Source organism: Magallana gigas, chromosome 1 (assembly GCF_963853765.1).
Source record: "Magallana gigas chromosome 1, xbMagGiga1.1, whole genome shotgun sequence".
NCBI classification, from domain to species: domain Eukaryota; kingdom Metazoa; phylum Mollusca; class Bivalvia; order Ostreida; family Ostreidae; genus Magallana; species Magallana gigas.
In genome coordinates, this window is record NC_088853.1 from 30411378 (window position 1) to 30428673 (window position 17296).

The following is a 17296-nucleotide window of genomic DNA, read 5'->3' on the forward strand; positions in this document are numbered from 1 at the left end:
AAAGTGAGCAAACACTGAGTTTTTTTAAGATGGTCAATATTATTTGTATAGCTTAATCTTATTTTTAAATATATCAAGGCAGTAAAAGAAAACCTATTGGCATTGGAACTAGTGTTGAAGAGGCAGAGGACGTTGTATTAGAGATGAATACAACCCCACAAGAAAGAAGAAGAACTATGTTTGAATGCCAGGACTGCAAAAAGGTGTTTTACAGTATAAACATTTTTGCAAATCATGTCTGTGTCCAGGCTTAACCTAGCATTAAAGGTATCAATATATTAAATTTAAATTTAACAAAAAGTGACATCTCCATGTGAGTAAAGAATTCTCAAGCAGGATAATGCATCCCAAACATACTAATAAGCAAAACAATACTTGTAATTGTTTCATATGCATAGAAAAATTACATAAACAAGGGAATTTTACTTTTATATAAAAGTTACACTGAGTGTCATAATTTTGATCTTTTGTCCCTGCAGAGGAATCAACAGCATCCAGCTCTTCAACTTCAGAAAGTCAAGGTCAAGGTACGTTCTGGACCAGGCCAGCAACCCTCCTTTTGATTGACGAATATAAAAGTAGAATGGATTTGCTAAACAGTGGAAAGCTTAGAAAGAAATCAATGTGGGATCAAATAAGTAAAGTTTTAAGTGGTAAAGGACATAAAATGTCAGATGCGCAATGCGAGGGGAGATGGAAAACCCTTTTGAGGGGATTAAAAAATGTCCATGATCATAACAAGAAATCGGGAAGGAATCCCAAATATCACCCATATGATAAAGAGTTGGCTTTCATGGCTGAAAAGCCAAACATTGCAGAGTCCTATGTTGTGTCCTCTGGTAGTGGTAATTCAAAAGCATCAAACAGAAAAGGTATGATGACGAGTGTCAAAGAAAGGAGAAAATGCACAGTGAACGCATGGAAATCTTTGGCGGTTTCCTTGAGTTGCTTAAAAAAGGAGCCAATGATGCAAAAAAGTAGAAGGGTTTAATTGTTCAAAACATAGAATACTGGCCTTATAGGGTGTACCTATCCAATGCTGATTTGTCGGTTGTGATTTTTTTCCCTTCATATTTGCTCAATTTTTTTTAACAGAACACACAATTACAAGTAAACTCTCAGTCTGTATATAGTGGTATGTAAAAATGGGATGCCAAATGTGATAATTAGAATCTTGAAACAACACCCCCCCCCCCCCCTAAAAAAAAAAAAAAAAATTTTGTTTCAACTGACGATTATTTGCATTAAAATCTATACTTTTCTGTAATACTTCCATAATTATATTTTTCTTGTTTGTATCAATAGCAAATGCATTTTGGTTTGGTTTCAAATTGTGTATGTCACATGTATTACTGCAAATTTATGTTTTACAGATACTGATGTTTGCAAGATATGCATGGAAGATGAAAATAAAATTGAATGTGCATTTGTTGAGTGTGGCCACATGTTGGCATGTAGAAGTTGTGCCTGTAAACTAAAATCTTGTCCAGTATGCAGGTCTGAAATACAACAGGTTTTAAAACTGTACAAGCCATGAAATTTTAAGAGTACACGCACAATACAAGGACATGTTAACTGGAGTTACATTTAATATGTGTAAATGTACAATAGTTTAAACAAAATATGTTCTCACTTTGAAATTTAAAACAGGTAACTATTAAAATTAAGGAATTCTCTTTTTAAATTCACAGTTCATTATTTTTGTATGTGTCTATCTGGTAAAACATTTTAAAAAAGAAAGATTTTCCAGAACTGTAATTTTAAAATGTGAATTTAGAGTGTAATCAGTAATTGCATTATTGTTTGTGTTAGTTGCAATGCGACAAGGCCAATTTGAAAACATTCTTGTGTACTTTACTTGTAGTTCAGTTGTTCCAAATGCTATTTTTTACTAGTCAAAATTGTCCTTGTACTTTTTCTGGCAGATTTGATTGTTCTGTTGATGATTTTTGTGATGCATCTGAGTGCCATTTTCACATTCTTTACGCATAATGTTTTTTGTTATATGAGAGAAAATACTCGATTCCTTATTTTTATGATTGTTAAAAATATATATTGTTTTTGTGATATCTTGGAGAAAATACTCGATGTATTCTTTAGATAGATATTGTTTTTTGTTATATCAGAGAAAATACTCAATTTCTTACTGATACTTTTGTTTATTAAAAACTATGGTACATATACAATACATTGTTTTTTGTTGAAAATTTTCACTTTGATTAAAAGTTAATTAACTTACTCTTTGTTTTCATACTCAAGTGTTATAAAAAAAAATCAATAATCTAATCTTTAGACTAGATCGTACATGTCATTATTATATACAGGGTTATTTTTGCCCATCTTTTTTTCACCCAATATTACTAAAGCATGTTTTATCAGTTTCAAATATGCCTATAGTCAATTTTTACTATATAATGTTTGTAATCTTTTTTAATTTGACCCTTTTAAAATTCACTCATCAACTGTGAGCAAAAATGTCCTTGTATACATTAATCATATTAAGAGTTTAAATCGGCATGGATTAATGATGCTTTAATGAGTTTTTCCAAACAACACATAAATGTTACAAAATTATGTCTAATTTAAAAGTACATTATTTTGCAATTACATGACACGCCCAGGCAAGAAAGAAATCTGTAAAAAGGTTCAAACACTTCTTAAGTTCAAAGACTGTTTGCAATATTATCGCGTTTTGCATTTGCTTGAGCATTTCCACCTGTCTGATTTCTCGGCAGAGGATTATGATTTACCGCATTATCATCTTCGAAGTAGTCTATCATTTCATCTTCGTTCAGAATACAAATATTGTGTAGAATGCAGCAAACAATAATTAAGTCAACAGCAGTTTCAACTTTGTGAGTGTCTACATATTGTAATCTTCGAAATCTACCTTTGTACACACCAAATGCACGCTCAACTGTTACTCGGGTAGTTGACAGGCATGTATTATAGTGGCGTTGAGTTGGGGTTAAATGTCCATTATCTCTGTAAGGGGTCAACAGCCAATTCCTGAGAGGATATGCAGCATCCCCTATAATGTGAGCATCACCACACCTCGCGGGTCCATTTTCCCAGAGATCAGATGTTCTCAGCACCCTTGCATCATGACAACTGCCAACGCTACCTGCAACAACATGTGTGAACCGCATATCTTCCCTACATACTGCCTGCAAAATCACAGAGTGGTACCCTTTTCGATTGACATAATTATGTCTCTGGGTGTTGCTTTGGTGCTTTTATTTTTATATGTGTACCGTCAATAGCACCTAACACACCTGGGAAGTTAGCTTTCCTTTCAAAACCATCTAAAACTTTTTGCCTGTGAACTCCTTCTTGGGGCCACGTAATGAACTTTGTTTTTAAGTAAGTCAAGAAAACATGAAAAACACGATTTCTACATCGTACCACAGAAACTTCAGCAATATCAAATCTGTCGGCAATACGGTTAAGTGTTTCTTGACTTGCAACGTACCATAATACGGTTAGAAGTTGCTTGAAAATAGGTATATGCTCTCTGCCTCCTGTCCAACTTGGAAGAAGCACTTGATACATCTGAATATTTTCACAAATAGTTTCAAAGGTTGTTCTTGTCACTCTAAAGAAACGTTTAAAATCATCCAAAAGGTACTGAGGTTCTACCACAGGGGCATCGTATCCGCTCTACACTCTATGACATATATATAATAATACACAAGGGAAGAATCGAAAGTAGGACACGATTTGTAAACAATGTCAAAAACAACTTACTTCACAAAAGTTACGCAAATCCTCGCACACAATGTTGCAAATGTTGTCAAAAAACACGTTCACACTCAAATATTCCTAATAAACTCGGTAAAAAGCGTTTTTATCCCATTAAAACCGCTGTCTGCTGCAGAAACCCAATCTCTGTGTACCCCTGTGGTACACTAGAGGTAAAAATGTTATTATTTTTTCAAGTAGTTGCTAGGTTCTAAAATATAAAATTTGAGTATAGTTGTTGTTTTGTACATTCACTTTCTAACCTACTATACCTGTTATTATCATTTTTGAAGTATGCAAAAATGGGAGGGGGGGGGGGGGGAGGGCTCAACCAACTTTCTCCCCCTTTTCGAAAGGAGACAGTAATTGATTCAGCATCGTAGGTGTTTTGATTATCCTCATCGTCATCATCCAGTTCAGCGATGAGAAATAAAATCAATGTATTGTCCGCCATGATGTTTACCCGGAATATCCTCGTGCATTTCATTGGTACAGTGCGAATAGGACGTTCAGGATGCGTTCCGGACAGACGAAAGAAATACACCCTAGTTTAATTGGTATGTGTATTTTTAATAAAATTCGTCCAAATGTGCTGCACAAATATCTTGGGACACACTAAAATCTCAAATGTTTAATTTAATAAATACAAAATGGAACAACTTTTATAACATAAAATTAAATCAGTTGTTGTATTTACGGCTATATAAACTCAAACATGTTCATATATATGTAAGTGTGCGTGTGCGAATCTTGTGTATTAGATCCCCGCTTAAAGCAAGATAGTGCAGCCGTGGCTGATCTCCTCGGCCATGGGCGAAGGATAAATTACGTAAAGGTACACACAGGCACAGCTCAGAACACAGAAAGATTTGAAAGGTTTGCAGTAGAATGATTATACTCTATAAAATAGAAGTTTTTTAAAACTTATTTTTAATGACTAACGAACTCCCTATGCATCTCACAACTATTGATATCGCTTAAATTCATTCTTTAAGTCAAAACTTGTGTGAATAAAGATTTTCGGACCTAAATGATCTACGGTATACCATAAACGACATTATAAAAAAAAATTGAAAACCTTGATATGAAGATACTTTTTATTTATGAGTTAAGAGAAATGAAAAGTGTGAAACTGAAGGTATTCACTTTGAAAAAAAAGTGATAGGTTTGCCATCCAGTTGTTTTTACGTTACCTGACGTCGTAGAAACATGAAATGGTGCTCCGTTAATCTATTTTATTCAAAGTAAAAATCCCTGTATATTTGAAAAAAAAATTAAAATCATCTGATTTTATTGGATACTTTTTAGGTCAATTGCTATCCGTTTTCGTCCGTCGTCGTGCATAGTCCGTGCTGCGTTAACAATTTTACATTTTTAACTTCTCATTAAAAATTACAAGGCTAATTGTTACCATTTTTGATGTGAGGCATCTCTATAGTAAGAGGGATCTTAATTGTAAAATTTATGGCTATACCGCTCCCGGTGCACCACAAGTGAGGCCAAATATGCAAAAAAGCCAAATTTTCATAAATCTTCTTCTATACTCCCATACATGTGAGGAAAAAAAACCCTGTTGCATGGTTATGATGTCCATCAAGCCTTCTATCAAAATTGTGAATTTCATGGCCCCTAGGTCATGGGTTCTGGCTCTAGGGTGGGATCAATATGGCCATATAGTAAAAATACATTAAATCTTAAAAAATGTTCTTCTCTACTTCCATATATATTTGTTAAAAACTAAATGCAAAATTTTAATATCAATAAAACCCTTTACCAAAACTGTAAAATTCATGGCCCCTGGGTCAGGCTCTAGGGTGGGGCCAATATGGCCATATAGTAAAAATGTATTAAATCCTAGAAAATCTTCTCTACACCCATATATATTTGTTAAAAACTAAATGCATGATTATGATGTCCATGAAGCCCTCTACCAAAATTGTGAAATTCAGACCCCCTGGGTCAGGGGTTCAGGCTCTAGGGTGATGCCAATATGGCCAAATAGTAAAAATGTATTAAATCTTAAAAAATCTTCTTCTCTACTCCCATATATATTTGTTAAAAATTGCCCTCTTCCAAAATTGTGAAATTCATGACCCCTGGGTCAGGGGTTCAGGCTCTAGGGTGGGGCCAATATGGCCATATAGTAAAAAAATTTAAATCTTAAAAAATCTTCCTCTCTACTCCCACACATGTGAGCAAAAAACTGAATACATGGTTATGATGTCTATGAGGGCCTCTACTAAAATTGTGAAATTCATGACCCCTTTGTTAGGTGTTCAGGCTCTAGGGTTGGGCCAATATGGCCATATAGTAAAAATTTTTTAAATCTTAAAAATCTTCTCTACTCCCACACATGTGGGCAAAAGAAAATGAATACATGGTTATGATATCCACAATCTCCTTGACCTAAATTGTGAAATTTATGGCCCCTGAGTCAGGGGTTCAAAACATGAAGGGGAGGTGGGGGCGCAATATGGCAATAAAGTGTTAATGCATATAATGTTTAAACAGTTTCTTCTCTATTCTCACACATCTGTATAACAAAACTGACTAATAATTATGTTTACCAGGAAGTCCTCTACTGAAATTTTAATTTTCATGTCCCCTCAAAGATGGGTTTTGACTCTAGGGCAGGGCCAAAATGGATGTATAGATGTTAATGCATATAACGTTAAAAAATTATTTTCTTTACTCCCACACACCTGAAAGGAAAACTGAATTCATGATTTTGTAGACCAAATCTTTTAGTTTTTCACCAAAATAATAAGTTTCACAGTTCTTTTTGAAACGTGGTCGTCATTACAAATTTATAATTTTTCTACTCAAGTATGAAACCTAATTAATTAGATGCATATATGAGACTCCATGACAAGTTTGTGTATGGGATATATGCTACTCAGGTGACCGTTAAGGCCAATTGGCCTCTTGTTTTACGGAACGCGAGGTTTTATGATGTAAACAATTTTAAAAAAGAAATAAAACTTTACAACCTGAACAAAGTCGGTACATTTACTTGTTACTTTGGAAAATGTGAAATGGAGCCTGAACTAACCTTATGTATATATTATCATTCACTGCGTGCTAATTTTTCCGCTTTTTATTTTGCAACGTGGTTTATACATATACAATTTTGAGAACGATGCCATATAAAAAAGATACACTAACCTAAAAATCTTACCATACGATTTATTTCGTATTTTTGCAATAAAGATTTACTTGACATTAATGTATACCATTATTATTTCTTCGAAGAATGAAAAAGGGTAATTAAAAATTAAAACAAACACATTTGTTTGATGAACTGACTCATTTTTTTTTAATATAAGCTTGTTCTAATCAAGTAAAATAAGTTGTATATCAAGTGCGCTTTTGTTGGTCATTTTTTTTCGGTTGCTCATTTGCTACTTTTATGAATAAAAATTTATTGATTTATTTTTTTATCATATCATTAGTCATCTTATGAATTGATTAAATGTTTTGAAGAAAAATGAATTTACCCGCGTACCTTTTTTAATATTCTTGTTCGAAAATTTAAAAAGAAAATCAGAATTTAACGTAATTTTTAACCATTTTGATAAGGAAATATATGAGTGAGTGTATATTTTCAAATGATGTTTTTTACTTTTAAATGACCGTAAAAATATGGTGATATTGTCAACTTAAGTTTCTGAGATATATGGCCCTAAAAAATACACTATTCATTATAATTCGGTTTAAAACATCGGGCTCGGAAACATCATGGGCCCCCTACCCTGGAGGCTAAAATTTTCAGGGTCATATACTAGTGCTATACTACTAACACTATTCAATCATTGTAATTGGGTTTTAAACATCGGGCCCTGAAACATCGATGGCCCCTACCCTGAGGGCTTAAATTTTCAGAGTCATCTACAAGTGGTAAACCACTGCCACTTTGAATATATGGTGATATGGTTATCTCTAGTTAATGAGACATGGGACCCTTAAGAATATGCACTATATTCATTATAATAGGATTTTAAACATCGGAAACAAAATTTATCTAAAACAGGTTTATCCTGGATAAAATTTGCACAAACAAACAGACGGAGTGATAGATTTATTTTAAAAAATTCTCAAAACATTTTTCACTTACAAATTCAGAACACAGAATTATGCATATAAGTGTTTATTTTGTAAAATCAAGTACTTTTTCAATTAATTACAAAAATTAATTAAGTTTTACGTATAATTCCATTACACACATGTTCAATTTTCGGCATTGTTTATAAAAATAATAAATCGGCAAAACGAAACTTAACCTGTACAGTGAATGCAGATATACAACCTGTGAGTATAGAAACATTGATTTTAATCCTTACTGGGTTTCCATCAGTATTTTTTATAAAATCTGAACCAAAAACGTGAGGGAGAAACGCTACTATGGGGGAAAAGCTACTATATAGTAGCCCCCCCCCCCCCCCGGGGGAAAGGCTACAATATAGTAGGTTTTCAGGGCGGAGAAGCTACTATGGGGGAAAAACTGCTATACAACACCGGATCACACTATTTTATTAAACTACGCTGATGAAAATTTTAATTTCATTGATATAAATATTTGTTAATTCTATACTTCAATTCATCTTAGTCTACAATCTTAATCAGAATACGTGATAATAAATATGTATACAATTAGAATAATCTTTATTTCTTGTAATCTACATATGTAACTTTCTCATTTCCGTGCCCTTTTCCTGTTTAAGATCATGTATGGCAAAATGTTTGTAAATATTACAATATCACATTTTATTAAATGTACATAAACCATATTGCAGAAAGAGGCTTGTGTGGGGTCCTCAGCTTCTGTCTCAGGCGATAGATGTTAAGTATAAATATTTAAAGTAATAATACAACATGAACTTGTACTTTAAGGCCAAGTCTGATTTAACCTTACGGATCATTAATCGCGATAATTGATTTTTAACTGTAAAGATGTTGTTCTTTTAAAGAGACAGTACAGCTGGAAACATGTGTGTTTTACTTCAGAATAACACATTATATCGTACGGAAATAAGAAATAACGTTGATTGTGACTCTTGAAGTACACAGAAATCACTTTCAAATCATTTCAAATACCTAATTAATGTATTTAATTTTAATTAATTTTAAAGTTGTTTACTCAGGGTTTGAGTTCTCAAATCCGGATTGTTAAAAAGTTCAATTTCATGAGTAAAATTTGTTTTAAATACAAAAAGTATTTATGAAATGAATTATTTTTGACATAGTAATCGACATTTTTACTAAATTATGGAATCAGGCTCTGATACAGTTTGACTTTTAGCAAAACAGAGGAAATTCGGACTAAAATGTTCAGATTTCGTTTTCCACTGAATTTTTATTTGGTAGTACTATGATATTTAAAGTTAAGATTTTCTTTGTTAGTCAACATAACTTTGCATATTTTCTGTTGGTTTTATCTTGCTTTTTCGTTTAGATAACCGTATAGCAAACACAACAAAAATATTGAAAAATGCTAAAAAATGATAAAAGACACCATATCTCAAAATCTTGATTATTGACCTCATATGAATTTTATGCCAGCAGAGAGAGGTCAATACAGTCAGTTCAAGCATATCTTTTACAACATACACCATAGCATAGCATAGCATTGAAATCTCATAGCATAGCATTGAAATCTCATAGCATAGCATTGGAATCTCATACCATAGCATACAATCTCATAGAATCGCATTCATCATATCATACCATAGCATACCATAGCATAGCATACAACAGTATTTTAACTCGGTTTTAAATGTTTTTATTTGAAAAAATAAATGTTTACATAATAGATTTGTGGTAAACTTTGGCTTCTTATTATTTTACTTCGAAATGTGTGGAACTCTTCTGTGTATGGAGGCGTTTTTGTTCAAATCTCATAGCATACCATAGCATAGCATAGCATACAATATCATTAAGCCCTTCATTTCAATTTCTCATAGCATAGCATACAAATCTCATAGCATAGCATTGAAATCTCATAGCATATCATTAAAATCGCATACCATAGCATAGCATTAAATTGTAAAAGATATGCATGAAATGACTGTATACTTAGTTTTATACTATAAATGTTTTAGCATTATCATCATTCAGTTTTTTGATATATTATATTAAAAAATGGGTAGTAATTTAAAAAATGATAGAGAAAATTCGGACTAGAACATCTATAAAAAGTGTGAATGAAAACTTAATGCTCTGTATCCATTTAATGTCACTACCATTCATAAACTGTATTTCATTTGTTAAAGAGTTAATTAATTTGTATTATTTTCACAATTAAGAAAATCTTAATCATAATGTAAATTTTATATGCATTTTTCTTAAATTTTCAAATAATATTCAATGGCCATTAACTCAAAACGTAGATCATTGACTTTTTTTTTTAAAGTGAAGAATAACACTACCATGTAAGGTTTATAACACACAATAGTTGGTTTTTCATTATCATCAGTGGAATTTTTGTTATATATTTTGAGTAAACGTCATCCTTAATGTAATAAATTGACAGAAGTGGAACCGTGTTGAAAGCTGATTTTTGGCTGGCTACGATCATCATGGAATATGGGATAGAAGGGACTCTCTAAACGGAAGACATCACCATTTTCTCGATAACTTAAAAATAACTTGAAAATTATTTAACAAATTTCACTTCATATTAAAACATGAACATACATAAATATGTCAAACTATCCCAAAAGGGGCCTCACTTACAAAATTAATTTAGTTTGCAACTCATGTGATAAAGTTAAGCAAAAAAAGAAAACTCAAAAAAACTACATACACAATAATAATTCTGGTTATTTTAAAAGCTTTAAACAATTATTATCTGAGATAGAAGTAGAAAAGATATTTTTATCAGCACACCGGCCGAGAGGAATCGTCGTGAGCCCTGTATGTCTTTTGTTAATAGTAAATACTATTTTTAATAGTAAATACGCATGCGTAATAGTATAGATGAGATGTATATATTCATGGGCCATAAATAAGTATTAATTTTAATAAAATAATCAACTTGATTTATTGGAAAAATTTGTAAAGTTTATACGATTATGAGTAGTAAAGAAATACCGAACCCGATCGAAAAAAACATTTGAGGTCGGTTTTATAATTAGATGTGCCGTGTTGTCTCTTTAGAAACATAGCATTACATCAATTGTGTACACATTTAAAGGCTAGACAGATGCTTATTCCTAAAATAAGTATAATAGCTAGCTAGTTCAATGTGAAAAAAAGCCAACAGTGGTTACTTTATAATTGTGCAGAAAGATCTTACAAAATTACTATACCACCCTATTTGATTTGAATTACAGCGATTATTTTGTACACGTATTTCAAATACCTTATATCATTATTCATTACTCACAATGTATGTGTACTTTATAATTCAATAATTTCCATAATATTTTCAATCCAGCATGTTACAGAAAACGGTATTATTTCATTAAATATCATTAAAAGAACATGTACAACGAGAAGAGAAAATTAATAATTCATTTTTTTTTTTATAAATCATTATGGTGTTTTTTTTAATTTCTAGATTGTTGCATGAATCCAAGGTCACTACATTCAATATATTGATGTATCAGTACAATGTAAGCGATTAGCAATACACACAAAAAGCTGATTTTTAGCACTACACATTCGATTATCATATAGGCAGTTTAAAAAGTCATAGTGCCTTGCAATATCTACAAATCTAGTAATGTGTACAACACAGGATGAACCACTGCCATTCAGTCAACTGAATTTTAGCTTAAGGTCTGCAAAGGTGACTGAATGGCACAGCTATGCCATTAAGTCACCTTCAGTTACCGTTCAGTCACATTACAGTTAACTGAATGGCAGAGGTTCTTCCTGTGCAATCAGTTTCATTCTTTTCACTATGTAATCAACAGTCTTCACTACATTTAGAGACTTATTATTTACAAATATATACAGCGATAGTATAGGAGAGGATATGGTTTTTAAGTGCTATGTTCTAAATTGAACCCGGAAGATATGACCCAAAAAAAAAATCAGAAATGAACTACATCTGTTGCAAGAACTCCTTGTACTAACGAGTGTGTACTTATAAAACCACTTAACAAATGGCTTATTTACCAATTAGAAAATATGAGAAACGTTGGTGCTGCTCTTGAAAATGTTTTGCAAAGTATTTTGAACAAGAAGCTTACATGTACATTCCTTTATTATCTTTTTAGGTTACTTGAGTCACTTAGGTGACCTATTGCAATCCGTTTTCGTCCGTTGTCGTGAGCCATACATCTTTCGTTAACATTTGAACATTTTCAGCTATTTCTCTGATGCTACTTGGGTTATCTTGACCACATTTGGTGTGTATCATCTAAAGGGAAATTAGGTGTTTATCATCTAACTGTATAGGTAAAAAAACCATAATTGAAAATTCCACACCAGGGGTATAAGATATTAGGTCAAACTAAACATTGTGCAAATTAAAAAAAGAGTTAATGCCATTGGATTGGGCTAATAATTTATGGCCGTTTAGTAAAAAATGTATTAAATCATATAATATCCTTTTATCTTTATCTCTTCCCCCATATATAATTAAGGCGAACTATATTGAATTAGCAATTATTGAATACAAATTATATACTATAAGCTCTTCTTCTTTTACTGTTGTTTTAAGACAATTCAGAGAAACTGTCTTCGAAACATAGGTCAAAAAGTAATCCGTCTTTGGTTCCGACATTGACACCTTTTCCAGAATTAAAACATAAGGGATTGCAAAGAGAAGTGGATGTAGACTATGCCTGTCTATTTCTCAAAAGAGAATATAGCAATGCCTGCTGCCTAATCCAATTATGTTGATTGACTGATGAAATATCTATAGGAATACAACACCTAAGCGAATATCTCCGAAGAGATCCTTCTGTTACAGGCCAAAACAATCAATTACTTGTACATATATGATACCAAGAACAAAAACCACAAAATAATCTTACAAGAACACTCAGAACTGTCTGGAACAAGTGAGTAAAGTATTAAAAAGCCGGCTATTAAAAAAAATATATTTCTCCCGTTGACTTGTAAGCGGCGACATCTGACTCTCCGTCATATTTATTACACTACTAAATTTGTATAGCATGAATTCATCATGCGTCGGAAAAAAAAATACATCTGCTAACAATTATCTTATACATTGTACATCCGTTTTGTGCAGAATTTCCTTCAAAATTTCCTATAGGGTTATTTTTATTGCAGTGCATACTCTATATGTATGATAATGTTTTGCGTTGTAGTATGAACACAACTTGTATTCCTTCATGTGACTATACATAATATACACTAAGACACTGAAAAAAAAAATAAACACACATTTACATACCTGACAAACATATCTTTTTTCGAATAATTTTTCACAACTGCTCACTCGATCAGTATTGTTATTGGTGTTTAGTCTATCATGACGAAGACTTCAATACATGTAGTTGTCGTAAAACCTGATTGAATATTATACTTAGCAAAACTTTTAGAAATGTTACTAAAACACAAAGCTATAACCAATTCAATCCGGTATTAATATGTCTGATAGCAAAAGGGTAAAAAATCTATGTTGTAACAATACAAATACAATATTTATTGCATTGAATTTATGCAGTTCATTTCAAGTTAAAGTTTAGTTTTAACGCAATATACAATTTCATTTTCTTATCAAAAGATGTACAAGGAAAAGAGAGGAATGATAATTCATTTATTCTTGATAGATTGCAATGGTTTTTTTTTTAAATTATAGATTGTTCCATGAATCCAAGGTCACTACATTCAATATATTGATGTATCAGTACAATGTAAGCGATAAGCTATATACACAAAATGTTGACTTTTAGCAGTACACATTCGATTATCATATTGGCAGTTTTAAAAGTCACAGTGTCTTACAATATCCACAAACGTAATAATGTGTACAATCTGTTTTCATTCTTTTCACTATATAATCAACAGTCTGCACTACATTTAGAGACTTCTTATTTAAAAATATATACAGCGATAGTATAAGAGAGGATATGGCTTTTGTGCTATGTTCTAAATTGAACCCGGAAGAAATGGCAAAAAAAATATCTAAAAAAACTACATCTGTTGTAAGAACTTCTTAGACTAGCGCCTGTGTACTTATAAAACCACTTAACAAATGTTTTTTTACAAATCAGGAAATGTGAGAAACGTCGGTGTTGCTGTTGAAAATATTTTACAAAATATTTTGAACAAGAGGCTTACATGTACATTCCTTTACTATCTTTTTAGGTCAAGTTTGTCATGTAGGTGACCTATTGCAATATGTTTTTGTCCGTTGTCGTGAGCCATGCATCTTCCGTAAACATTTGAATTTTACAGCTACTTATCTGATGTTTCTCTGATGCTACTAGGGTTATCTTGACCGAGTTTGGTGTGTATCATCTTAAGGGTAATTAGGTGTTTATTATTTAACTGTATAGGTAAAAAAAACATAATTGGAAATCCCAACCCAGGCTAGAAAAAATTGTAGTCAAACTAAACATCTGTGGACATTAAAATAAAAGGGAGTTAATGCCATTGTATAGGGCTAATATGGCCGTTTAGTAAAAATTGTACTACATCATATAATATCTTTTTCTCATGTCCCATATACAATTTAGACAAACTATATGGAATTAGCAATTATTGAATAAAAACTATATTCTATAAGCTCTTCTTCTTTTACTGATCTGTTAAGACAATTCAGAGAAACTTTCTGCGAAACATAGGTCAACGAGTAAACTGTCTTTGGTTTTGACATTTACACCTTTCCAGAATTAAAACATAAGGGATTGCATAAAGAAGTGGATGTAGGCTATGCCTGTCCATTTCTCAAAAGAAAATATAGCAATGCCTGCTGCCCAATCCAATTATGTTTATTGACTGATGTAATATTTATAGGAATACAACACCTAAGCTAATATCTCCGAAGAGATCCTTCTGTTACAGGCCAAAACAATCAATTACTTGTACATATATGATACCAAGAACAAAACCTCAAAATAATCTTACAAGAACACTCAGAACTGTCAGGTAAAAGTTAGTAAAGTATTGAAAAGCGGCTATTTAAAAAAATGTGTTTTCCCGTTGACTTGTAAGCGGCGACATCTGACTCTCCGCCATATTTATTACACTATATGATCGCTTGATATAAAGAAACCTAAAGCAGAATACACGTATGTATAGTCCAACCTAAACAATACGAAAATATTACTGATGCAACTTTGATACCTCTATGAAAATTTGATATCGATTCCAAATATTTGTAACCATGATAAACTTTGAACAATTAATTGTGTTTAATGCAATATGATTTATTATAGATTGAAGCATATAAACATGAATATCACCAAAATTATCATTTTTTTTATTTGCTACAGTCTGCATGCACATTATATCGTGTTTGTTCAAATGGAGTAATTTTATTGAAAACCTACTGTGCAGTAAATTTTCATTTTTAACCGGGTTTTCCAACGGAAAAATCCGGTTATTAAATAATGAAAATGGCGGGCGGGCGGCTGCCAAAAGGGTACCCTCATTGTACGGATAACTCCTCCTACAGTTTTCAAGATAGGAAGTTGTTCTTTTGCAGATCAATTGTACATATATTAGAGGTGTGCATATTGCTAGGATTTTGATTTCCGATAATTTATCGAAAAAATACCAGCTTTTGAACTTAGTCATTTTTTGGCAAAATATTGCATATAGGGTACCCTCATTGTACGGATAACTCCTCCTACAGTTTTCAAGATAGGAAGTTGTTGTTTTGCAGATCAATTGTACATATATCAGAGGTGTGCATATTGCTAGGATTTTGATTTCCGATAATTTATCGAAAAAATACCAGCTTTTGAACTTAGTCATTTTTTGGCAAAATGTTGCATATAGGGTACCCTCATTGTACGGATAACTCCTCCTACAGTTCTTAAGATAGGAAGTTGTTCTTTTGCAGATCAATTGTACATATATCAGAGGTGGGCATATTGCTAGGATTTTGATTTCCGATAATTTATCGAAAAAATACTAGCTTTTGAACTTAGTCATTTTTTGGCAAAATGTTGCATATACATGTAGGGTACTCCATTTCACTGGATAAGGGTTGACATGGATTATGGATACAGTTTACATAAAAGAAAACCCGGTTTGCTGTCACATTGACAGCTTTTCACTTGTTGTATATACCGTAGCATCGACAGCATTTAAGGACACATAAGTGTAACATCTAGGTCAATAAAATCAGGTTTATAAATAGCTTTAAAGTAGAAACACTCTACATAACATTCACAGCAGGCATTTCGCATCAGGAGAGGGGGCCATTTGGAGGGGGCGAGGGGTCAGCCCCCTCCCCTAGCCACCCACTTTTCGTCGCAGAAAATGTACATAACATTTGTAATAATTTAATATTAATATTTTAGGATATTGGAACGTTGCGTGATTTTTGCAATTGGAGCCCCCCCCCCCCCCCCCCCACACACACACGCACAACTTTAGAAACGGATGATATGTGCCTACACAAATTCCTCAGATTTTTTTAAAATTCCTCTCTGTTATCTAATCTTGACAACTCACACTTCCTCTTTGTTATCTAATCTCGAAAACTCACACTAAGAACAAGTTATGCTATCGTGTTTTTTTCCCGGTTTGGTGCCATAACTCATATGACAACAATTGAGGATGCGGGGACACCTTGGTATTTATTAAAAGTAGTTGTTGAAGAAACAATACAAAAACACGTACATTAACACAGCATCAAGGCATGAACCTTGTATTTATTATGTGTGTATGTGTGTTTTATTTTAGTAGAAATTGTAAATATAATTAAAAAACTAACTAAGATTTTAGTAGATACTTCTTTGAAAATTAAATTATTATAACATGTTGAATGGCGAATGTATTAATGTTCTACATTATAAAATTAGCTATGTTTTATTTTTGAAACATTTTCAACATGGTCTCTATTAACGTTTACAAGGTTCTATCAATTTAAATACTAGTATAACCTGCACATACGTCTTGCATTTCAAATTATCATTACCAGATAAAAAAGAGGATGTGATGAACTAATGCGTGACCGTTTCAGTCAAATGAATTGTAACTTGTAATTATATCAAACAAGACTGGTATTCAATGCACGTTTCAGCCTTTTCAGTATTACATGTAAGTAAAAAATTGTATAGCATGAATTCATCATGCGTCGGAAAAAAACACTACACAGGCTAACAGTTATCTTATACATTGTACATCCGTTTTGTGCAGAATTTCCTTCAAACTTTCCTATAGGGTTATTTTTAATGCAATGTATTCTCTATATGTATGATAATGTAAAGCTTTGTAGTATGAACACAGCTTTTATTCCTTCATGTTACTATACATAATATATATTTAGAAACTTAAAAAGAAAAATATACACACATTTAAATACCTGACAAATAGATCGTTTACGCATAATTTTTTAAAACTGCTGACTTGATCAGTATTTATTTTCCATTGGTGTTAAGTCTATCATGACGATGACTATAAT

General features: G+C 32.2%; 1 protein-coding gene across 1 annotated transcript in view; it reads right to left on the minus strand.

Moving 5' to 3' along the window:
- The window catches only part of LOC105330583 (receptor-type tyrosine-protein phosphatase epsilon), a 150631-nt gene that overhangs the window by 69528 nt on the left and 63807 nt on the right, over positions 1-17296 (minus strand). The window lies entirely within an intron of this gene.